The sequence below is a fragment of the Lepidochelys olivacea genome, assembly GCF_965140295.1.
Source record: "Lepidochelys olivacea isolate rLepOli2 genome assembly, chromosome: 8".
Classification (NCBI taxonomy): Eukaryota; Metazoa; Chordata; order Testudines; family Cheloniidae; genus Lepidochelys; species Lepidochelys olivacea.
The window spans coordinates 72,687,958-72,714,498 of record NC_140418.1 but is presented as its reverse complement, the minus strand read 5'-3'; the positions used below and the strand labels follow the sequence as shown (position 1 = coordinate 72,714,498).

At 42.0% G+C, this 26,541-nt stretch overlaps 1 long non-coding RNA gene across 1 annotated transcript in view; it reads left to right on the top strand.

Annotated features, from left to right (window-relative positions):
- Positions 1-18,856, top strand: part of LOC311525111 — a 205,392-nt gene extending 186,536 nt beyond the window's left edge. Inside the window, exons 5-6 of the long non-coding RNA XR_014712688.1 lie at positions 18,122-18,273; positions 18,716-18,856. This is a non-coding gene — a long non-coding RNA (uncharacterized lncRNA). The remainder of the gene's footprint in view (positions 1-18,121; positions 18,274-18,715) is intronic.
- The last annotated feature ends 7,685 nt before the right edge of the window (positions 18,857-26,541 follow it).

Here is a 26,541-nt window from a genome sequence, read left to right as displayed (position 1 = left end):
TATTAGTGGATACTGGCCTTTGGCTAATTTTATACTAGTTAAGATCACAATTCAGTTCATTATCTGATTTCAGGACAACTTTCATTTCCACCTTCTATGAAAATCACTTGCTTGAATTTAGTGATTAAGAACAGTGTCTTGAGCTACTATTGGAATTTTGGAAATGTCTTCATTAGTCTAGGCTGGCAACTGAACTGGTTAGCTTCCAATATGTTTTACCTTGCTAAGCTATTTTTTAGTTTTGACTGAGTATTTGATTCAAGCTTTTAGCTACAAGTCTCAAGGTCTTTGACGCATCAGTATTTTTGCTTGTTATAATTGCTGCATTTGTTATCATTTTTATAAGAGTGATAGACATTGACATTTTCTCCTGTGATGATCCTGGGGTTGAAACAATTGGGAAATTCAGACGCTCCAGTTCTTACATTAGGCTTAACATCTTTGAAAATACATTGGTATTCAAACCACTTGAGCGTGTTGTTCTGACTTTGCTATGCTTTCAGTGCAAGATTTAAGTAGATCCTCTTCTGGGGTTTCAACCTGATAATTCAAAAGAAATAGTTTTTAAAGTTGGAAATTGGTCATTTAGAGTGAAACTGAAAGTGCTTTTTATTAGATCAGTCAGTACAATTGATGACAATTTGTTGTTTTTTGCTAGGCTTCCAAGGTTCCACAAGTTAGTTATTCTGCACTTACATTTCTATAGGTTCCTTTTTGGTGCTTTGTGAGGAGGAATTATTTATTCCATTTTCACCATCACAATGTGCATATACTTCAAGGTTTAATATTGTGCCTCTTGCTGTTTTCACTACCTATTGGTGCCATTTGTTATGTTCCTGGCATTCACAGGGAGAAGTTAGATAAAAATATAACCTTCCAGAAAGAGTATTTTGTAATATAACATTATTTTTATTTGTAGAATTCAGAATGATAGCACACAGGAACCAAAAATCAGAGAGAGGCAAGGAAGGATGCTCCCTAAGAGAGATGCATAATTCACCCCACCTCATTATAGGCTGTCTGTTGGCAGACTGACTACTACTAGACCCTGATTGCATGCTTCTTCCTTGCAGGCTAAGGGGTTCTGCAGGGACCAGGAAAACTCCCTGAGCATTTAAAGTGAAAGCTTACTGTTTTTAATACACTGCCATCTTACTGAATCTGAGATTTGCTTACTGCTGTTGGCTGAAGATGTCAGGATGAGGATTTCAGTCTTGACACTGAGATGATATCTGTAATCTTATCTTAAAAGTAAAAGATTATATTTTATGATTGTGTTAAAAACATTAGAATTTTTTCCTGACTCCAATGGACAGAATTAGCATTCAAATCCTGATTCACTTCACTATTATAAATAAAATCCTATTTCTTTAAATCCTGATGCAACCCCTATTCTCTTCCAGGGTTTGGATTGGGCCCTTAGATATGGAAAAGTCCTCTTTTTATTCTGATTTTTCTCTTAGTGCTGATATTGGGATATTAGCAACAGCACGTCATACAGTTATTAGCAGCCTAATCTTTCAAAAGGATAAAAGGGCTATTTGAATGTGGATACAATTTGGTCCTTAGCCCTGTAATTCCTCCATTGAACTCTTGTAACAGTGTTTTGGCTCATCTTCCTGATTCTTCAATCTCTTACTTATAATCTTCATATTTCTCAAGTGGCTCATCTCCGACTTTGTTCATCTCCTAATGTGCTCCACTGTGAGGGCCCGATTTTCCAAGAGCACAGCACCTACAATTGGGGCCAGATTTTCAGAAGAGCTCTGCCACCATTTAGGCACGTTGTTTGTTTGTGGTAACACCCACAATGTGCTAGATGCTTTCCAAACACTTATGCACAGTCCCTGCTCTGAGAAGCTCACAATCAAACATGCTCGGCAGCCAGCCACTTAGCCCTTATTTAAGTGCCTAAATGGTATATGAGGGCACTCGATGCTTTGCAGGAGGTTGTTTGGCCTTTGCAGAATGGAATCAGTACGGACTACAGTTCTGTTCCACCTGCCTTAATTAAATAACACGGCAGCCTTTGTGTGGTTGGTCAAGACAGGTTTCACTCATAATAAAAGTGATGTATCAGATAAGTTGAATGAATATAATCCATTTAGGTTGTACTCAATGCAGGGCATGAACAGTTAGTTATTTTTGTCTTAAATAATTGCCCCTCCACCATGCTGCTGTGTTTAAATTAGGGTGGAATGTCTGCAAGTACTCTATCTTTAGACAAATGGGACATCTCCCTGTGCAGATGCTAGAATAGATAATGCTCTCATTTTTACAGAAGTTTCATCACAATACCAAACAGCATTGTCCTCCAGGGATACAAAAAGCACTGGCTTTGCTTCAATCATGTAAAATAAGCATTATGTAATTATGCTGCCTTTTGTCCCGATAAAGTCTCTAAATAAGCAATGAACGCTATGCACTTTCCAGCTGTAAATAGAAATGCATCTGCTTTGATTTCTCCCAAACTTTGCATAATTGCTTTGATCTTTATCGTGAATTACATTTCAGCACATATTAAGTTTCATGGTCTATGTTGTCAGTTTAAAATTTAGGGTTTGGGAGACAAAATCGGAGGAACAGGATCAGAATATATTCTGCACTAAAGTAGCTGGTCTAAACAGCAGCAGTACTGATGTACATAGCATCTTAAAGAGAGAGATCACAAGTTACATCACTTTGCTTTTGAAATAGGCTTTATAAATTCTATTTTTGTAAAAGCTTGGGATAATCAGTGTTGCACTTTAATACTCAAATGGGGGAATCATTCTGTAAGCACATTTACTGGTTTCAATAGAAGCTGCACTGCAAACTGGGGCTGTGCAACAAAACACAAATACATAAAACCTAACTCAACCTCTCTAGTAAAAAGTGATACTATATAATGTACTCCAAATATAGGATTCATTTCTGGAGCATGGATATTAAGTTTAAAAAGCCCAACACACATACTTCTTTTGAAAAGTTTAGCCTGGTCATCAAGAACCTTATATGAGGCCATTAATACTAAAAAAAGAAATCTACTGTCAAGATATTGCAATAAAGGACTAAATTGAAAGTAGAACAGGAGAGTCTTATTGCTACACTGTGCCAATTATATTACCACTTTGTTTCTTCACTGCAAGACTGATAAGAATCTACAAGTGCCTAGAGCCCAAGGGACTTGAACATGTCTGGTGAAAATTGGAAATCGATAGGAGTCTATAATCGCAAGCAAACTGCATCATTTTCATTGGGGTGAAAGATGACAGGCTTCACGTTGATGCTACAGAAACTGTTACGCCAAATGTATTTGTGGAAGCTTTCTCATCATGAGCAATACATCACTATCGCACAATACAAGCACCTGTTTTCTTATTAAAGGATCTCTTAGTGAAGTAAATGACTTGCCTTTTAAACAACAAAGGCTGACACATTATTAGCCTTTCCATTAAGAAATGAATATTTTGTAGGTTAAGATAGAAAGAAGATTTATTTTCTGAATATAGTCTGTATTTATTGGCAATCCTTGTGAATGGGCAGATGTTCTATAGTTTTTTGTCAGTAAACCACAAATTCCTCTTAATTCTAGCTTGAAGCAAACTCCATCTCCAAAGCTGAGAGGTAATTTAGTCTCCAGGGTTATTCAGCATGGACTTTTGCTTAAGCAAAGCCTACCAATTCAATGTGACAATGAGAATCACTATCCACTAGGGGCCAAACTAAAACCACCAAACATTCGATTTCATTGCTGAAACTCTTTTATTCTCCCTCCCCAGTTGGAATTACATACATCTTTATTTTCTTTGATTTTGAGCCCATTACATGGCACATTCAATTCTACACTGTCCTTGAGCTTTGTAAATTTTACATTGAAACTAAAAGATACAGTTTAGTTCTATAAAAATATGCCATAATTATGAATACTATGACTGGCTATGTCCATAGGGCAGGCAGGATGCTAAAAGTGAGCCTACAGATAATAAACGTAACAAAGATGTCAGTTTCTAGACATGGGGAAAGAACCAGTATCAGTTGAGGGATTTGAAAACACTTAAAGTTAGCTTGCAATATTGCAAAAACCAAATCTAGTCTACCTACTCCCATTGAGGTGGGGATTGTGGGTGCATGATGACCACTCTCAGCAGAAGTTTAGTTTGTTGAAGGCCTGATCCAAAGCCCACTGAAGTCAATGGAAAGACTCTCAGTTTGCAATACTTCTCCTGTGGTCTTTTTGGTAAAATATACTTCTTAGGCTGAATTTTCAGAAACTTCCATTAATTACTTCCTGCAGTTTTTCGCAGTAATTTTGTGAGTGATCTGAAAGACAAGTGTTCTCAAACTGCAAGGTAGATTTATTTATTATTAGCCCCTTGACATTCCTGCTGAGGTGTAAAAACACATTGTAAGAGATGGTACCTGAGTAAAATTTTCAAAAGTGACTTTGAGGGACTAGATTCTAACTGCCTTGTTGTTCTTCAAGAAGTGTCTCTGGGGTGCTCCACTTTAGATGAATCTGCATCCCTGTGCCTGCAATTGGAGAATTTCAGCAGCAGTGCCTGGTAGGGTCACACATGCGCTGTCCCCATCTTGCAGCACCTCTGGTGGTTACATAGCTGTGTGTGACTTAACTCTCCCCCCACCCCCCACTGCTTCTCTATCACCCTTGGCTTGAGACTGAACAATGGGCAGTGTCTCCAAGTTTTGCCTTCTTCTTAAGAATCAGATTTAGTAGTTAGCTACCTTTCTCTTCCCCATTTATTTTTCTTTAAAAACATTTTTGTTTCCTTTAGATTAAGTATAATTTCTTATACCCTTTAGCATAGTGTAGATACCCTCCCTCATGGAAGAAACATTATTCTAAGGGGCATGCCTGGATCCCCTGATTTGAAATGCTGCCTAACTTTCCAGGAGTCAGTCCCAGTCTCTGACACACTTGCAATGTGTCCATTGTCTCAGTGAGACACACATTCTGCAAAAGTGCTCCCACTGCCATAATAAGATTCATGCACCAGAAAAATTGTAAACTAAAACTTCTCTTGGTGGAGAAGTCTCTGCCCAGTGTCTAATCCGGGATCACGGACCCCTTCTGGGCACTGCTCTCCAGCAGCGGCATCTGACAGACATTCACCACGATCCTCCCACAGAAAAGAGCACGCTGCTAATAAAGGTGGCAAAAAAAATGGACTAGGACTTCTTCTCAAGAATATGCTAAAAAGAGATGATCCCTGACCCAGATGCTATCAGTACCGAGCGCACCATGGCAGACTACTTCTGAAGAGGTCGGACCCTCTGGTACCGTGACAACCAAAGATCCTAAGCAGGCGGGCTCAGAAACTTACCATCCTTTCTTCAGCACTGCCAGAGCATCTCCAACATGCGGTGCAGCAGTCTGTGTTGCACACAGCATGCAATCTTCAGTACGGACAACCACTGTGATTTCATCTGCCACAGTGGCCCTACTTGGATCCATGGATGGCATGCTGTCACCACTATTCTGAGCCTCCCAGTACCCACAGGGAAAGAGTGAGACATTCTCCATCACCTTCAATACCTGGGCTCTGAACCTCCGGATGAGGCACTTGGAGGACTGGAGGAGACTTCTGGTCAGGAGGTTACCCCAGCTACCAATTTTTTCCTCCTCTCCCCAGACAAAGGCATCCTGCCCTCACCACCCATGATGCGTGATGATTTTAAATAATTCCAAGAGCTGTTTAAGTGGATTGTGGACCCATTAGAAATACCATTGGAAGAAGCTGCAGTCTCTCAACACAAATTGTTGGACATTCTGCACATGTCAACTTCATCCAGCATTGTTCTCTCTATATCTGAGGTGCTCATGGACCTGGCCAAGACCATCTGGCAGAGCCCAGCAACAATTCCACCCACTTGTAAAAGAGTGGACAAAAATATTACATGCCCTCCAAGGGAATGGAATTTTTGTTTTCACACCCCACACCAAACTCTGGTGGTAGAGGCCATGAATGAATGGGACAGACAACATAACTACAGATCCACTCCACATGATAAGGACTGGAAGCAATTAGATCTCTTTGGGCATAAGGCCTACTCATCAGCAACCCTGCAATTCAGGATCACCAATTTGAGGCACGGATGGCCAAATACAACCACTCCAATTATTCAAAGATGTCTGAATGTATTGATTATCTGTCTGAGGACAAAAAAGGAGCAATTTAACGCAGTCATCTCAGAAAGCCACCGTCTAGCTTGAACAGCCTTACAGGCCTCTCTCAATTCGGCGGACACAGCAGCACAATCCGTCGTCACAGCCATGGTCATGTGGCAATCTTCCTGGGTCTACCTCTCTGGTTTCCCCAAAGAGGTACAATCCACCCTAGAGGATGTCTCCTTTGAGTAAATGAAACTGGTCACAGCTAAGACTGAGTCACTTCACACCCTAAAAGACTCTAGGGCTCCTATTCCCATTATTTCTTAACCCAGGAAAAAAACCAGGATGGAGGACCATTCTCAAGCTAAGGACGTCCAGTAAATTTGTGAAGACCAAACAGTTCAGGATGGTCATGCTAGCAACAATAATCCCAGCACTAGAATAAGGACTGGTTTTTGATCTCTTGGTTGCCTTGATCTCCAGGATGCCTATTTTCACATTACAATACACCCTTCACGCAGAAGGTTTCTCAGATTTGTTCTGGGACAACCAATACACAGTAGTCCCTTTCGGACTGTCTACGGCTTCCCGGGTGTTCTCCAAAGTTCTTGTGGTGGTGGCTCACCTCTGCAGAAAAGGGGTTGTAATATTCCCCTACCTGGATGACTGCTTACTCAAAGCCTCTACCTGAAAAGATGCCTTAGAAGCTCCCAAAAGACAATAGCTCTTTTCACATGACAAGGTCTACAAATAAAAAAGCAAAAATCAACGCTTATACCTGTACAGAGACTAGAATTCATTGGGACTTACCTTGATGCTCAGGAGGCCACAGCCTCTCTACCACCACACAGATTTGTCACTCTATTCAATCTGATCATTTCAACACAAACCAGCCCAAAGACATCAGCCAGGACCTGCCTTCAACTATTAGGCCATATGTCAGCAATGACATTTGTGGTGAAGTATACCAGGCTACACGTGCATTGCCTTCAAGGCTGGCTAAGGACAGTTTTACATTCTGCACAGACACAGTGTGACGTTGCACTCCACATGTTTTATGAAAATATGTCTAGTGTGAATATAATGTAACTGGAATATGCCTTATGCAAAAGGCCTCTTGTAAGGTATCATTACAAAGCTTATCTACTGAGTGTGTTCATCCTATTTCTATGAATGTATCAGTCTTGTATCTGAAGCTAGAAATATGAAGTACTCTGAAGTCCTACTGTAATTATGCAAAGTGTGGGCCATTAATGGTGGTTTAGAATCTTGATGGCTCCCACTGACCAGGACAACTGGTTGTAAATGGCTCTGTTTACTTGTAAGCCTTCCTGTGTTTCTGTGAGTCAGGCTGGAAAGAATGGAGGCTTGGGGTCTCACAGGACCTGTGACCCGGTCACCTGGTACTGGAATCCATCTTAAACCTGGTGCTTTTCCATTTAGAAGGATCCAGAGAGATACAAGATTCCCACCTTGTGCCAAAGCTATAAAAGGGGGGTGGAACAGAACAAAGGGAGTTGCCAGTCATGAGAAATCCCCTAGTTGCCACCTGAGCTGGGACTAACAAGAACTCTACAGGAGAAAGGATTGGGCCCAGACTAAGAAGGAATCTTAGTCTGTGAAAGAAGCTTATTGGAACATCTGAGGGTGAGGTTTACCTGTATTCAGTTTCTTAAATGTATGAGGCTTAGACTTGCTTGCTTTGTTTTATTTTGCTTGGTAGGTAACTTTGTTCTGTCTGTTATTACTTAAAACCACTTAAATCCTACTTTTTAAACTTAAAATCACTTTTGTTTATTAATTAACCCAGAGTAAGTGATTAATACCTGGGGGAGCAAACAGCTGTACATATCTCTGTCAGTGTTCTAGAGGGAGGACAACTTGAGTTTACCTTTTATAAGCTTTATACAAAGTAAAACTGATTTATCTGGGGTTTGGATTCCATTGGGAGCTGGGTGTCTGGGTGCTGGAGATGGGAATACCTGCTGAGTGGTTTTCGGTTAAAGCCTGCAGCTTCGGGGTTGTGGTTCAGACCCTAGGTCTTTGTTGCAGCAGGCTTGCATGTCTGGCTCAACAAGACAAGGTTCTGGAGTCCCAAGCTGGGCATGGAAAATGGGCTCAGAGGTAGTTTCAGCAGGTCAGGTGACAGTCCCAAGGAGATCTCTGTGATCGAACCCATCACACGCAGTATAAACAAGTGCCTTATGATGACAATCCAAATAAACTCTAAACCATGGACTCGACCACACAATGTTTGTGGAGCAGTTATCTTCACACAGATCTCGTCTGTCAATGATACTTACAATGGATGTTTCTTTAATAGGTTGGGGGGCACACTTACACAATCACACAGGGCAGGTTGTCCCCCTCAGAATCTAAAACTACTGGAACTATGAGCAGTCTGCATGGCACGCTCACACTTTCTGCCCATGATCAGGAACCAAACCATAAAAGTGTTGATGGACGACAATGCTTGTGTGTTTTATATAAAGTAACAAGAAGGGGCACAATCGCACTCCCTATGCACAGAAGCAATGAGATTATGGAACTGGTGCATCATCTCCACACAACAACTCCACCTCCTACCAACCAGGATGCCAAAATGCCACTGTGTATGCATTGAGCAGAAAAGTCTCTCAGGGCCATAAGTGGAAAATAAACACCAAGGTATTACAGAGGACATTCAAATGCTGGGGTTCCCCAACTATAGACCTCTTCGCTACAACCCAAAATGCCAAGTGCCTACACTTTTGCTGAAGAGCAGGCTTGAGACCCCAATCTCTGGATGATGATTTATCATCAAATGGATGCACCTCTACTGCAGGCGTTTTTCCCCCAAGCCCTGTCCTATCCCTGGTCATACACAAGATAAGGACTGAAAAATCCAGAGTCATTTGATAGCTCTCACGTCAACAGATAAATGTGGTTCCCTAACTTGCTGAAGATGGCAGTGTGCCCACCATGTACTCTTTCCCTTCTTCCACATCTCCTGTCCCAGGATGCAGGCCAGGTCTGCCACCCAAATCTGGAAATATTCCACCTGAAGGCATGGTTACTCCATGGTTCCAAGGCAATGAAATGTCATGCTCAGAGGAGGTAAGGGCCATATTATTAAACAGCAGATAGTCTACTACATGATATACTTACCTATACAAATGGAAGAGATTCCACATATGGTGCCAGAATGGACAGTGTTGACTCCTTCTTTACCAATGGTATTAGAACTCAAGAAATCAGGCCTCCGAGTACATCTTGTGGCAATCATGGCTTTCCATCAATGTTGACGAGTTCTCAATCTTCAGTCATGCTACCACTGAATAATTCATCCAAGGTGTTTGTAACGTTTATCACAAAATACAAGCCCCGTACTCCCCCATAGAACCTTAATCTAGAGCTACAATGCCTCACTGTACCCCATTTGAACCCTTCGTGATGTGTTCTCTTCTCCACCTCTCAGTGAAGGTGGCTGCTTTGTCACCATCACATCCATATGATGAGTCGGAGAACTTGGGGCTGTTGTGGCACACTCCCTTAAGAAATATACTTCAAAAACAAGCTAACTCTAAGGCCACATCCAAAATTTTACCTAAAATTAGTTTTCTCATTCCATCTCCTGTCGTTCTTCCCAAAACCTCATGGGAACAAACAAGAAATGATGTTCCACACCCTGGATGTCAGAAGGGCACTAGCATTTTACACTGAAAGGACTAAACTCTTCAGAAAGTCATCAAAGTTAGATCTTTCTGTCACAGAAAGATCCAAAGGAGCCGCCGTATCCAAGCAAAGGCTGTTAAAATGGATCTCTGAATGCATCAACCTTTGCACCACCAACAACTATAATCCCCACCTGGGCCCCCCGCACATGCCACCAGATCACTTTCTACATCAATAGCTTACCTCAAGAATGTACCCATCATGGACGTCTGCAAAGCAGCAACCTGGGTGTCAGCGCACACATTTAGAGCACCACAAAAGAGTGGGGCTTGACGTCAGATGCTGTGCTTGGAATTACTGTCTTATCCATCACAAATGCAACTCTGAAACCCCTTCCTTCCAATAAAGGGAACTGCTGTACAGTGACCTAAAGGAGGAGATGGGTCGGTGTCCCAAGCTCCCCAATAGCCCAGTGGTTAGAGCGCTCACCTGGGATATGGGACACCCAGATTTGAAGCAGAGGCTTAGAGTATTCTGGGGGGGGGGTCTCAATCTCTTCTGTCGGAGGATCAGGTTCAAGTCCCTGCTGCCACATCCCAGGCAAGTGTCCAACCCCCTGGACTATTGACTATAATGAAGTCTGTCTGTTCTGTCTCACGCTCTCTCTGCATCTTAGCCAGGCCAGCTCAAATTCCAGAAGAGGGCTCACAGTTGAGAATCTGGAGTGCAAGGAAACACCTCACTTCAGCCCAAAATGAGGTGCCTAATTACCTCAGAAGGCTCGGTCCTCTCCTTAGTATTTCCTATGGGCTACCTTAGACAGCTCCCTGCTGAGCTTGCTGGCTTCTCTGAACCCCTCTTCTAGGGATTCAATGCATGGGGAGCCTGTGTGCCTAATACAGAGCTATGAATTCCACTGGTGCTAAGTCACTTAGGTGCTATTGAAAATCTTATACTTGTCCGGAAGATTTTACAGCTTAAATAAACAAGATGGACAAAGTGTGGAAAAACATTATAGATGAAGAACTGAAGTACAGAGAGAGGAAGTGACTAGCTCAAAACCCATTAGTGGCTGTCTTAATACTTGCAAATAGCAAATAATATTCACAAAATAATGGTGAACCAAACTTTGGTATTTCATGAAACTGTTCACCAATTATTTTTTGTATTAGACTGCACATAGGACTGTTCAAATATCTATCTAACAGGAAGACTGTACCAGGCCTGGGAATTGAACTGATGAGAGTCATAGTCTAGGGCATTAGCCACAAGACCATCCAATCTCTTTAATAATTGGAATTGTTATTTTTGTATGCAAATTGCATCTTTTGGAGGCTACCATTGAACAAAAATCAGGTGTACTCTATTAATGACTGATTGCTTTTGTTCTAATTCCACCACCCAACAATGGGATTTTATAGCAACAGCAAAGAGTTGGAAGTCAATGCTGTGAGTCTGTCCTAACCCAGAGGGTCAGGATGGGGATGGGGCTGTGGCTGGGGGAGGTAAGGAGCACATTGAGCACCCACTAGACTGCTGCTGCTACTGAGCTTAAGTATTGTTCTGGTGACTCCTACAGCCAGTCAGGTGGCTCAGTCAATCAGACTGCACATAAGTAGGACATGGATCTGAATTACTCCTGGTTTTGCAAGACAAAACCCAAGCTGATTAGATTTTTGCAAGACCAAAACCACCCTTTCAGTTCATACTTCATTTTAGTTGAAAAAGAAGTTAGCTAAAACCAGAACCCAAAGTTCCTGAAATTGGAAGATTTGAAGAAAATGAGATCTGAATCTGAAACAACCCTGCTTTTGGACTGGCAAAACCAAAACATAACCAACACGAGGGAGGGGAAGTCTTCTCAGGAAAGATGGACTCAAGCCACAAAATTTGTTCCCCTTTTTTTCTGAAGATACACAACATTTTTACTGGGGATAAAATGTGTTGTGTGCCTGAGATCTATTTAGATAGTTTGAATTATAACTGCTATTAAACTTGGCTGAATAACACAAGAAGTGATTTGTGAATATTTTCATGAACAATGGTACTGAGTGTGGTTCACCATTATTTTGGGGATAATATGATTTGCCAGTAGCAAGAAGACAGTTGCCAGCAATTTGTTAAAATGCTAATGACTCCTAAAGATTTTACAAATTTTAGCATAAGTAAATTTAATATGAATTTTTGGATGAATAAATTGCATTGCTCGGTGTTTAGATTAAATTTTCTAAGCAGGAGAATAATAATCAGACCAGGAACAATACCATGTGACCAATCATAAGCACAAAAGTAACACTTGAAGTCAACCCAACCTAAATTTGTTTGCATGAGTTATTTGGATGCTAACAAATAACAAATATATTTGCAGGAACTGAGATCAGCCTACAAATGGAGAGAGCGGGGAGTGCTAAATTTGCAATAAGTAGTTTGATCAGCGCTAACTACCGTGTGCACTGGTGCTAAGTAGCAGAACATCCAGGAAAAACGGATTCTTTTCTTTGTCACAGCTCCCTGATTGGTTCTAATTCAAAGGACTCTTACACACTTAAATCTTTTACTAACATATACTAATTTCCCACAGAAATGGATGAGCAAGATCTGCCAGATTTGACCCCATAGGGGAAAAGTTCAAATTTCTACCTTTTCTGCTGGTGAATGGAAAAATACTTTTGCTTCACAAGTACTGATTTCATGTCAAAATCCCTAAAAGCATGGAATTTTAAACCCTCAGTCTTATTCAAAGAGGTCTTTCAACTTCAGTCTGAATCTACATCAGTGGTGACTCTGAATCCTCTGAAGGTCATTATGGAATGGCTACATCAGGGAAAATTAGGAGTTAAGGTTAGTTGGAACAAATAGGAGAAATGCTGCAAGTTACATGGATTTTGTGATGTTCCTTTTACTCTGGGTGGTAGTTCCAAATAATGGAATTATGCTGGTATAATTATCCAGATATTATGGACCTGTATCTAGAGGTTTTCCATAACAAGATTTCCTAGAAAATCATTGATATAGTTTGTATCCACAACAAGTTTTGGTCACCAACACATCCACCCATTCAGCAATTTGGTAAATCTCCTATATACCCACCATTGAAGAATAGGGATTAATATATTTAGCTTGTAAAACAATGCAGTCAGTCTCTGAATTGCAATAAAAATTTATACATTAACTATCATATATGCTAAATAGTTTGTAAATCAATTCCTTAAGCTATTAGACTAGAATTTTATCACCTACCACTTTGAAGGCTATCGGTAGTCTGATGTTGGTAGTGCAATCAGCTGCCAACTGGATTTGCTGGAGGAAGTTGAAAAGTGAATTCTCTAGCAGAGAGATTCCACTTTGGGGTGGAGAAGAAGCTTTAACTTGCAAACAGCTTCCAGAAATCCAGTAGAGGTATTTGGAGAAACCCCTTAATCGTTGATCCATAGAAGTCTGGAAACAACTATTCCAGCACAGATTGGAGTCGTAGCTTAGCTAGAATGTTGATGATTATAAATCTCTATTCGTCAGATGTGAACAGGACTAATAGGTAATTATGCTGCATGTTTGATGCATTCTGCACTATGTGCTGGAAACCCTGTACTAACTCCACACTTAAAAAAAAAACCCTACTAGTTACAAGGGGAAAAACACTAGCAGCCTTCAAATATAAATAAATAAAATCCAGCATTTTAAACTCCTAAATGTATGTGACATATATTTATAGGTTAATAGTACCTTTGAGGACATAAAACTGTCAGTGATTAACAATATATTTATTTTTTACAAGAGCTGTTATAAAATTCACACATTTCTTATCTCCGAAATGATAATTAATCTGCTTGTGCACATTGCCTATCCCAAGACTTCTGCTGTGCAAAACTGGCATTTCTCATTAAAAATGAATCCTGGAGGCACTTTGTTTATTGTTTAGACTGTGAGAATTACAAACTTTTTTTTTTCACTCCATGTGTTTTATAAATGTTAAATGTAAAAGAATAACACATTAATAATGCATTCTATATCACAAAAAAAGTAAAATTGCTGAATGGCACTTGTATAAGATGTATCCTCTTTTAAATCTTTATAACAAAGATATGTCCTAAAAGGAGAGAGAGTATAAGCTAGAAGTCAACTGATCCTCTTTTCATGTGCAATTCACTTGTGCCTTTCTACAGTGCTTTAAGGGGTTATTTCAATAGCATTCTAGATGAGAAGGCTAGGAGTAACACAACTTTCAATTCTATCTTTGTTTGTTAAAATGCTGCCTGTGATAAAAGAACATTTGTATGTCTTTTATGCATCTCTTCCCTCATGTCACAGATAATTTTTTATTAATATAAACCCTGCCAAGAGGATTGGCTGTATCAGGAGTAGAGCAGTGAAATAATAACCTAATAAAATTCTACCAAGGCTGCTCTTGTCAGATGGCAAGTTGAGAGAACCAGTCGTTGTATTTTTGTCACACACTAATTCCTAAATTCAAGCACAGTTTTTTGTTTAACTGTGCTAAGAACATAAAAACAGGCTTTAGCCATTCCATTAGGATAGTCTCTCTTTCTGTTAATTGATCAGAGAGTTGATCATGTCAATAGTGCTCTACGTATATGCCTATAGCAGTTCTTCAGTATTTACACAATGATGAGGATTATGGTTAGTGAGGCTGCTGGTAGCTGTTTAAAATCAGCTGTCATATGAGTGAAATGAACAGTGTAATACACATCGGGAAGATTTGCTCTCCTCCCCACAACTACATCAGTGTTATGTAGGGGCCTCTTACATTTTCCTCCTCGTGTTCAGAATGGTGATGCTGCTACTACTACCATGTACATGGTATATAGCCTATACATAAACACATTAAGCAACATCTTGGCTTAATAAATACTGGGCTTCACAAGGATGACTGAAAGGTTCATGCTTGCATTTGGCCATTTGTTTACATTTCTAGCCAGATATTCATCAGAGGGCTGGCCAATATGACGGTTAAAAAAAAGTTTATCTGGAGCATTCCAAAAGAAATGGAAAGCTTTGAAATTTAGGAAGCACTTTGTATAAATACAAATTGTGTGATTCTAAACTTGCAACTATTTTATCAGTGAGGAATTTGAATGATTTTTTTTCCCTCAAGAGGCAACGTGGGCCCTGATCCTGAACCTATAGAACCTTTCCGTTGACTTCACAGTGTGGTTTTGGTTAGGCCTTTTAGGAATATCAGTAAACTCTTAAACATATATAAAAAACTTTGGATGAAAACACAACCGAGATACATGAATCTGGAGAGCTAATGTGCACTAAGTCAAAGGTAAGAAAAATTAAGTTAAAGCTAACTCATGAAATGTGCTGAACCCTCTGTCTCTGGCCCAGCAAAGCTTCAGTGACTTCAGTAGGACTACTGGTGTTTAAGCATGTACTTAAATGCTTTGCTGGATCAGAACCACAGCAACTTGTAGAATCAAGCCCATGTTTATCTCCTTTTAGGAAAAATTGTTCATGGTGATCCTTACTGTGCTTTCAGCTTCTGATATCAGTATTTTATGCTTTCCATTTACTACATTTCCATTTTAATAATCCCTCAATATTTCACAGAAGTAACAACCCTGCAAGCAGCAGAAAGACCACTTTCCTGGTGTTTCTCCTCTAGTGTTCAAATGTTGCATTTACTCTGGCAAAACCTGAAGGGAATTGTCTGCAAAATTATAGACTTTGACTACCACAGAAAATAAATGCCATGTTCTATGAGCAGGAACCAACAGGGTTTTTTTTCTTTTCATTTATTTGACCAAAGAGCCTCGTCAAGGAAAACTTAGTCTGCTCGAAAACTGACCAGCTTGTCTCAGCTTTGGCTTCAAAGAAAAGATTGTCTCTTGGAAAGAGAAATAATCATCATCTTTTTCTGATCAGAAGATTTAGTTTGGAGTGGACTGTTATCTCAGAATAAATGAGAAACAGCTAAAGTAGCTAAATGAAAACTCCAAGACAACTTTTGCTTTGTACCAAAAGTGATGAGAATATTATACAAATGGATGTATTTTCATTGACTCAATTTGATGGCGCTTCCAAGCTATGAAACAGCATAAATTCCCTGCTTATTTGATAGCCATCAAAGTCCTCACAAGGAAATACATTTTCAAATGCCTTTGAGTGTTAATGGTGTCCTTCATGTATGTGGGACCACAAAAAATACAGTGGATAAAACAAAAATGTCCTATTCCAGTTGTGTGTAATGAGTTCCTACTGCAAATAGTTGGCAGTTTATTTAAATCCTTTGCAGTTTGGGAGTGAATGAATGTGAATAATTGACAAAGTTGTTTGAATAGAATAACTGAAGATGGTGACAGTCTTAAAGTGTATCAAGATTCCTTTGCAATGGGATTCTAAAATGCGTAGCCTGCTTGGTTTCAAATGAAAGCTAACATCCTCCTCAATCATTCAGCAGGGAGGACAGTGTAATCCTCAAACTTCTTAGTGATTAAAGATTGGTTGGATCACTTCAAGCATCAACTTCATCATGTGATATCTTTAACTAGCAAGCCATTGGCCTCTCCAAACCACCCTACCTGAACCAGAGGAGGCCATGCCATTTACTTGATAAAAGCGTCCCCTGTACCATACCTTAAACCACATGCACATTAGTTTGTAAAGTAAAATTTAATGAATTCCTTTTTAAAGTGCCCAGTGGAAAATCAAATCCTTCAGTTCAGTTTCCAGAAAAGAGGAAAATTATCCTTGAACTATTTAATTTAAAAAGCACACAAAAAAAAATTGGTCACATCCCAAACAGTTACTCAAATATAAATGTCTGAAACCGTTTTAGTAGATTAGACTCTAATCCTTCTTCCCTAAAGTGGAAATGTTATTTGATTAGGCTAATTAAGACTGGATTTCTGACACACAGTATTAGTTTAGAGTGTAGTTTCCTAAAGGGTGAAGAAGGTGCCAACATAGAAACAACTCTATTTTATTCTCATTATTAAAAATAGAAACAAGGAGAGAAGTTCTAAATTTAGCACCAAAACTGTCTGTTGAATTGAATTTGCCTTCAAAAGCAAGATTAAATGTTTAGTAAGTAGGCTATTTCTGCAATGAATGAGCTGAAAATCAATATCCTTCAATAAGCTTTTGCCCTGCATGAATGGAGCCTGATCACAACTGCCTGTTTTTAGTTAAGACCTGTTTTTTAGCAACTTCTGCTTCAAGAATAAAACTAATAATAGCAATGAGATACCACTACACCCCAAAACACAGGTTTAACTACATAGAATGTTCTCTGAATCCGGGAACCATCTGTATTCTTCTTAAATTATAGAATACAGAAATAAGTTAATCCCTCAGTGTTTTGACATCACATTAGAGAAATATTCAGCTTGGGAACTTATACTAACCAAAAAAAACAAATATGAATGTAGTTACTTCACTTTAATATTACACAATCTGGCTTATGGGAAGTAAGTCATTCCTACCGTATCATAATTCTCTTGTTCTTGCCAGCCACACTTCTATGGGTAGGTATTTGGTTTTTCTACCATATTGATAAAATACATTTGTTAGGGTGAGGTTGCAAGGATTTTAAAGAGGTAATCTGTCTTTGATTAATTTCTTCCAAACATTCATTCGTTCACTGCTGATGTGGGCTGGAAACATACCATTTACTTGGATCTGAAAGACTCTGATCCCATTACAAATTTTCTGAACTATTTGTTTCGTGGTGTTTATTTTAAATAATTTTATCTGATGTCTCCATTACCAAGGATTGAGGTCCAGGTGCTGGAGATCTGAGTTCTTGAATTATGCTTATGTCACAAATGAAAATAAATTTGATAGTTTCATCCTAGTCTCCATTTATCACAGAAATATGGATCTCCACATATCAGAGAAATGCCATGCAGTTAGGCATGACTGGCAGTCCTCTGCTCAAGAAAGACCCAAAACTGAAGTATCAGGGATGTTGCAGGTTAGAATCAAGATGCACTAGTAAAAACAGCGGGACAGTTTACATAATCTACACTAACGTGAACTATGAGTCCTGCTTCTATTGTACTCACTGGAAAAAACTCCTATTGGCTTTCATAGCGCATGGCCAGGCATCGTGCCTGATCCTGCTAGTTCGATTAGCACTGAAAACACTGACAAATTTAAAAAAATAACAAAAGGGAAAGGATCCTGCCTCATTGGCTGGCAAAAAAAAAAAAAAAAAGATGTGCTGGTAGTTCATAAAGGAATGAGAGATCGCTCAAAGTGAAGAGGTTGGCTTCATCGGGGGTTGGCTAAACTGGGTCCTATGTGAGCACTACAGATGAACCCAGTGATTTTCCTGATTTTCTTATTCATATGGCATGAACTCAAAATGCTTTTTTTTTTGTTTGATTTCAGGTTGTCATGTATTTGAAGTGTTTTACAGACTTATTAAAATTTCAACTTATTTCCAGAAAAGACAAATTTCATCACTGGCAAGGAGTGTTCATTTTGTGTTTAAAATTTCACTACATGTAATTCTGCATCGAACTTCTATACAGCTTACAAAAGTAAGATATTCTATCTACCACATTTATTTTTCAACTCCCCAAATTAAGGCAATCTATACAGAAATATTCATTTATTAGCAACTGGTGTTTGACAGTTTATTTCATGTAAGCCTCCAGCTTTCCTTGGCAAGCTTATTTGCATAATGTGTTATTATGTCTAAATGGAAAACTAAATGCCTCCATGTGGTCTTTAAATGACAAGTGCTTGTCAGCTTCATGCAATATTCAGAAGTAATAGATCCAAATCACAACAGCACTCACTGAGATGTTTTAAAAAAAACTTCTTGTGTATCCTTCCTTGACAAATTTACACTTTGGTACAGAATTGTCAATTAGAGTTTCCATGTGTTAAACAGTTCAGTTCAACTGTGAAGGAATTTACTGTAGCTTTATTCTGCAGTGCTTTGAGTAATTACAATTCACACTCTTTCTTTTTTTTCAGGCAATGCTGCTCAGGGAATAATCTTCAGATGACCTTGTCAAGATATATCCAAGAACTTTGGCTTTAATTATTTTTGAAAACATGAATGCTCCATGACCATGGTTATGAGATCCCTGAAATATCTCTTATGAAGTTCACGTTTTAAATAGTCCTTGGGTATGAAATTTTAAAACTTACACATCTATGTATTGAACTCTGATTTCTTAAAATAGAAACTGGCATTTTGTATATTGTTTCAGGTTACCAAGGGCTTCATAAATAAAAGGAGGTTTACATTAGTATTGATTCTTAGTCATCTCTATTGCACATGTGTCCTGGGTATCTACAGAGTATTAACTACTCTCATAAAGTCCTGCCTTAAACTTCCACCATGTACTAAGCACATTGTAAATCCTGAAATGGAGTCCTTAGCTTGGTGGTGGCTTTTTTTTTTTTTTGGTTGTTTTAAAATCTGGGGGTATGGGGTATCTGTTGCGTTGATAAGGGAGGTTGAAGGTTGTCTAGGGAGATGTTAATGAAGTTGTTGTTCACTGTTACAACACTAAACAGTTAAGTGTGGTCCAGGGTTTTGTGTCAAGTTATGCCAGCTTATTTCCATCGTAACAACCACCGTTAATTTTTTTTAATTTATTAAAGATACAGAAAAAGAAGAAAAACAGTTTTAAACATGTGAAATGTAAAATATTAAGTAAGACTTTCAATTCAATGGCATTCCTTATTCCCTTTTCCTTTTTGTTGTTTAACATCTTTTGTCGGGGGAAACCTGCTGTTTGACAGGCTTTTTTAGATGGTATCAAAGATACTCTTTTATTTTGGGGGTAAAGTGAAAATGTTACTTGAGATGATCTGGAGCTCATCTAGAACAGTTGTTGCTGATGCTGATCCTCCCTTTTTTTTAAAAAAAGACAAAACCAAAGAAACACACAAAAAGACAAAAAGAAGAACAGCAAAGAGTAAATGCAGCTTCTAGCCCTGGTGCTGACTCTCACTTGCAACCTTGCTGCTAGAGAAACATTGACACTCAGCACATGGTCTTATCAGCCATTCTGAGACCTAGTAAACTTGTACCAGAGTGTTGCTTTAGCTTCCTCTTGGTCAGAGGCTTACAGCAGTGTTGTAAAGGTGGGCTTGTCTTGGGTGGCTCAACCACATTCTTATTACATGGAATACAAAAGAAGAGAGAGTGGAAAGAGGAGAAATAAGGTAGGGGGTGTTTTTGGACATTTATCTGGAGGTCACTAAATGGGAGGCGTTGGGGAGAATAAGAACCCTATCCTTATATCCCAAGTGTTCAGGATTTGGCCAAAGCCAGTGGAGGGGGTGATGTCAACAGTTTCCTCTTTCTTGCCTGGTCTAGTCAGGATGCCTTTCAGGATCAGGATGGCAAAGGCCTATTGGAGTCATGGTGGATCCGAGGGTCCCAGAGATGGTGGGGATGTCAGTCACGATAGTAAAGCTTGCTGTGTCCAATCTTGTCACCCCTTTTCCATTTAGGTTGTGACCGTTTCCTGGATATTGCTTATCTGAGGGTCACTAATCTCACTAACATTAACCATTCCAGACACATTTTGGTGCTTTCAATTATGAATATTTCTTCCCATTTCTAGAAACTTTCAGCTCATTGCCATGCCAACCTATGACTTTACCTGCCTTACAGAACTCTTCTTGCAAGTCCCTTTAACCTAAGCAGTCCACTTTGTACCCATCTGTTTGTCTTCAGCTTTCCTTGATGTTCATAAAAAATGTTATGTTACTTTGGACAACATAGGGCATGTCTACACTACGGAATAAGGTCGAATTTATAGAAGTCGGTTTTTTAGAAATCGGTTTTATATATTCGAGTGTGTGTGTCCCCACAGAAAATGTTCTAAGTGCATTAACTTGGCGGAGCGCTTCCACAGTACCGAGGCTAGAGTCGACTTCCGGAGCGTTGCACTGTGGGTAGCTATCCCACAGTTCCCACAGTCTCCGCTGCCCATTGGAATTCTGGGTTGAGATCCCAATGCCTGATGGGGCTAAAACATTGTCGCGGGTGGTTCTGGGTACATATCGTCAGGCCCCCCGTTCCCTCCCTCCCTCCGTGAAAGCAAGGGCAGACAATTGTTTCGTGCCTTTTTTCCTGAGTTACCTGTGCAGACGCCATACCACGGCAAGCATGGAGCCCGCTCAGGTAACCGTCACCCTATGTCTCCTGGGTGCTGGCAGACGCGGTACGGCATTGCTACACAGTAGCAGCAACCCCTTGCCTTGTGGCAGCAGACGGTACAGTACGACTGGTAGCCGTCATCGTCATGTCCGAGGTGCTCCTGGCCACGTCGGCTGGGAGCGCCTGGGCAGACATAGGCGCAGGGACTAAATTTGGAGTGACTTGACCAGGTCATTCTCTTTAGTCCTGCAGTCAGTCCTATTGAACCGTCTTATGGTGAGCGGGCAGGCGATACGGACTGCTAGCAGTCATACTGTACCATCTTCTGCCAGGCAGGCAAGAGATGAGGATTGCTAGTAGTCGTACTGTACCATCTTCTGCCAGGCAGGCAAGAGATGAGGATGGCATGCGGTCCTTCTGCACCGTCTGCTGCCAGCCAAAGATGTAAAAGATAGATGGAGTGGATCAAAACAGATTTGTTTTGTACTCATTTGCTTCACCCCCATCCCCTGTCTAGGGGACTCATTCTTCTAGGTCACACTGCAGTCACTCACAGAGAAGGTGCAGCGAGGTAAATCTAGCCATGTATCAATGAGAGGCCAGGCTAACCTTCTTGTTCCAATAAGAACGATAACTTAGGTGCACCATTTCTTATTGGAACCCTCCGTGAAGTCCTGCCTGAAATACTCCTAGATGTAAAGCCACCCCCTTTGTTGATTTTTAGCTCCCTGAAGCCAACCCTGTAAGCCGTGTCCTCAGTCGCCCCTTCCGGCGTCAGAGCAACGGCAAACAATCGGGCATCTGAGAGTGCTGTCCAGAGCAGTCACAATGGAGCACTCTAATGGGGCTAAAACATTGTCGCGGGTGGTTCTGGGTACGTATCGTCAGGCCCCCGTTCCCTCCCTCCCTCCATGAAAGCAAGGGCAGACAATCATTTCACGCCTTTTTTCCTGAGTTACCTGTGCAGACGCCATACCACGGCAAGCATGGAGCCTGCTCAGGTAACCGTCTCCCTATGTCTCCTGGGTGCTGGCAGACGTGGTATGGCTTTGCTGCACAGTAGCAGCAACCCATTGCCTTCTGGCAGCAGACGGTGGAATACGATTGGTAGTCGTCCTTGTCGTGTCCGAGGTGCTCCTGGCCACGTCGGCTGGGAGCGCCTGGGCAGACATGGGTGCAGGGACTAAATTTGGAGTGACTTGACCAGGTCATTCTCTTTAGTCCTGCAGTCAGTCCTATTGAACCGTCTTATGGTGAGCGGGCAGGCGATACGGACTGCTAGCAGTCGTACTGTACCATCTTCTGCCAGGCAGGCAAGAGATGAGGATTGCTAGTAGTCGTACTGTACCATCTTCTGCCGAGCAGCCATGAGATGTGGATGGCATGCGGTCCTTCTGCACCGTCTGCTGCCAGCCAAAGATGTAAAAGATAGATGGAGTGGGTCAAAACAAGAAATAGACCAGATTTGTTTTGTACTCATTTGCCTCCTCCCCTGTCTAGGGGACTCATTCCTCTAGGTCACACTGCAGTCACTCACAGAGAAGGTGCAGCGAGGTAAATCTAGCCATGTATCAATCAGAGGCCAGGCTAACCTCCTTGTTCCAATAAGAACGATAACTTAGGTGCACCATTTCTTATTGGAACCCTCCGTGAAGTCCTGCCTGAAATACTCCTTGATGTAAAGCCACCCCCTTTGTTGATTTTAGCTCCCTGAAGCCAACCCTGTAAGCCGTGTTGTCAGTCGCCCCTCCCTCTGTCAGAGCAACGGCAGACAATCGTTCCGCGCCTTTTTTGTGTGCGGACGCCATACCAAGGCAAGCATGGAGGCCGTTCAGCTCACTTTGGCAATTAGGAGCACATTAAACACCACACGCATTATCCAGCAGTATATGCAGCATCAGAACACGGCAAAGCGATACCGGGCGAGGAGGCGACGTCAGCGCAGTCACGTGAGTGATCAGGACATGGACACAGATTTCTCTGAAAGCATGGGCCCTGCCAATGCATGCATCATGGTGCTAATGGGGCAGGTTCATGCTGTGGAACGCCGATTCTGGGCTCGGGAAACAAGCACAGACTGGTGGGACCGCATAGTGTTGTGGGTCTGGGACGATTCCCAGTGGCTGCGAAACTTTCGCATGCGTAAGGGCACTTTCATGGAACTTTGTGACTTGCTTTCCCCTGCCCTGAGGCGCATGAATACCAAGATGAGAGCAGCCCTCACATTTGAGAAGCGAGTGGCAATAACCCTGTGGAAGCTTGCAACGCCAGACAGCTACTGGTCAGTTGGGAATCAATTTGGAGTAGGCAAATCTACTGTGGGGGCTGCTGTGATGCAAGTAGCCCACGCAATCAAAGATCTGCTGATATCAAGGGTAGTGACCCTGGGAAATGTGCAGGTCATAGTGGATGGCTTTGCTGCAATGGGATTCCCTAACTGTGGTGGGGCTATAGACGGAACCCATATCCCTATCTTGGCACCGGAGCACCAAGCCGCCGAGTACATAAACCACAAGGGGTACTTTTCGATAGTGCTGCAAGCTCTGGTGGATCACAAGGGACGTTTCACCAACATCAACGTGGGATGGCCGGGAAAGTTGCATGATGCTCGCATCTTCAGGAACTCTGGTCTGTTTCAAAAGCTGCAGGAAGGGACTTTATTCCCAGACCAGAAAATAACTGTTGGGGATGTTGAAATGCCTATATGTATCCTTGGGGACCCAGCCTACCCCTTAATGCCATGGCTTATGAAGCCATACACAGGCAGCCTGGACAGTAGTCAGGCGCTGTTCAACTACAGGCTGAGCAAGTGTAGAATGGTGGTAGAATGTGCATTTGGACGTTTAAAGGCGCGCTGGCGCAGTTTACTGACTCGCTTAGACCTCAGCGAAACCAGTATTCCCACTATTATTACTGCTTGCTGTGTGCTCCACAATATCTGTGAGAGTAAGGGGAAGACGTTTATGGCGGGGTGGGAGGTTGAGGCAAATCGCCTGGCTGCTGGTTACGCGCAGCCAGGCACCAGGGCGGTTAGAAGAGCACAGGAGGGCGCGGTACGCATCAGAGAAGCTTTGAAAACCAGTTTCATGACTGGCCAGGCTACGGTGTGAAAGTTCTGTTTGTTTCTCCTTGATGAAACCCCCCGCCCCTTGGTTCACTCTACTTCCCTGTAAGCTAACCACCCTCCCCTCCTCCCTTCGATCACCGCTTGCAGAGGCAATAAAGTCATTGTTGCTTCACATTCATGCATTCTTTATTCATTCATCACACAAATAGGGGGATGACTACCAAGGTAGCCCAGGAGGAGTGGTGGAGGAGGGAAGGAAAATGCCACACAGCACTTTAAACACAGCACTTTAAAAGTTTACAACTTTAAAATTTATTGAATGACAGCCTTCTTTTTTTTGGGCAATCCTCTGTGGTGGAGTGGCTGGTTGGCCGGAGGCCCCCCCACCGCGTTCTTGGGCGTCTGGGTGTGGAGGCTATGGAACTTGGGGAGGAGGGCGGTTGGTTACAGAGGGGCTGCAGTGGCAGTCTGTGCTCCAGCTGCCTTTGCTGCAGCTCAACCATACACTGGAGCATACTGGTTTGGTCCTGCAGCAGCCTCAGCATTGAATCCTGCCTCCTCTCATCACGCTGCCGCCACATTTGAGCTTCAGCCCTGTCTTCAGCCTACCACTTACTCTCTTCAGCCCGCCACCTCTCCTCCCGGTCATTTTGTGCTTTCCTGCACTCTGACATTATTTGCCTCCACGCATTCGTCGGTGCTCTGTCAGGGTGGGAGGACAGCATGAGCTCAGAGAACATTTCATCGCGAGTGTGTTTTTTTTTTTTTTCTTTCTAAGCTTCACTAGCCTCTGGGAAGGAGAAGATCCTGTGATCATTGAAACACATGCAGCTGGTGGAGGAAAAAAAAGGGACAGCGGTATTTAAAAAGACACATTTTATAAAACAGTGGCTACACTCTTTCAGGGTAAACCTTGCTGTTAACATTACATACATAGCACATGTGCTTTCGTTACAAGGTCGCATTTTGCCTCCTCCCACCGCGTGACTACCCCCTCAACCTTCCCCCCTCCCTGTGGCTAACAGCGGGGAACATTTCTGTTTAGCCACAGGCAAACAGCCCAGCAGGAATAGGCTCCTCTGAGTGTCCCCTGCAGAAAAGCACTCTATTTCAACCAGGTAACCATGAATTATATCTCACTCTCCTGAGGATAACACAGAGAGATAAAGAACGGATGTTGTTTGAATGCCAGCAAACATACACTGCAATGCTTTGTTCTACAATGATTCCTGAGTACGTGTTACTGGCCTGGAGTGGTAAAGTGTCCTACCATGAAGGACGCAATAAGGCTGCCCTCCCCAGAAACCTTTTGCAAAGGCTTTAGGACTACATCTAGGAGAACCGCAAATGCCAGGGCAAAGTAATCCTTTCACATGCTTGCTTTTAAACCATGTATAGTATTTTAAAAGGTACACTCACCAGAGGTCCCTTCTCCACCTGCTGGGTTCGGGGGGTACTGGCTCCAGGTCTAGGGTGAGAAACAGTTCCTGGCTGTCGGGAAAACCGGTTTCTCCACTTGCTTGCTGTGAGCTATCTACAACCTCATCATCTTCTTCGTCCCCAAAACCTGCTTCCGTATTGCCTCCATCTCCATTGAAGGAGTCAAACAACACGGCTGGGGTAGTGGTGGCTGAACCCCCTAAAATGGCATGCAGCTCATCATAGAAGCGGCATGTTTGGGGCTCTGACCCAGAGCGGCTGTTCGCCTCTCTGGTTTTCTGGTAGGCTTGCCTCAGCTCCTTCAGTTTCACGCGGCACTGCTTCGGGTCCCTGTTATGGCCTCTGTCCTTCATGCCCTGGGAGATTTTGACAAAGGTTTTGGCATTTCGAAAACTGGAACGGAGTTCTGATAGCACGGATTCCTCTCCCCAAACAGCGATCAGATCCTGTACCTCCCGTTCGGTCCATGCTGGAGCTCTTTTGCGATTCTGGGACTCCATCATGGTCACCTGTGCTGATGAGCTCTGCATGGTCACCTGCAGCTTGCCACGCTGGCCAAACAGGAAATGAGATTCAAAAGTTCGCGGTTCTTTTCCTGTCTACCTGGCCAGTGCATCTGAGTTGAGAGTGCTGTCCAGAGCGGTCATAATGGAGCACTCTGGGATAGCTCCCGGAGGCCAATACCATCGAATTGTGTCCACAGTACCCCAAATTCGAGCCAGCAATGTCGATTTAAGCGCTAATCCACTTGTCAGGGGTGGAGTAAGGAAATCGATTTTAAGAGCCCTTTAAGTTGAAATAAAGGGCTTCATTGTGTGGACGGGTGCAGGTTTACATCGATTTAACGCTGCTAAATTCGACCTAAAGTCCTAGTGTAGACCAGGGCTTAGAATAAGGCCTCTGCATAACAAATTGTCCAGTGATAACCCGTCCCCGTCCCCACCCACATCTATCTATCATTTTAAGCATAAAGAAAACCTGGCTTCTGTTCGTGGTATGTACAGTAGTTGTGGAAATGAATTGGTAACCTTTCTATTTGTTGAGAGTGTTGTGCATTATCACCAGGAGCATGGCTTGAGACATGACACTTAGACTGAGCAAGGTGCCCAGTTGTGATACACTAAAAGAGACAGAAGACACAGGAGTTGCAAGCTGAGCCTCCGCAAGATAGCT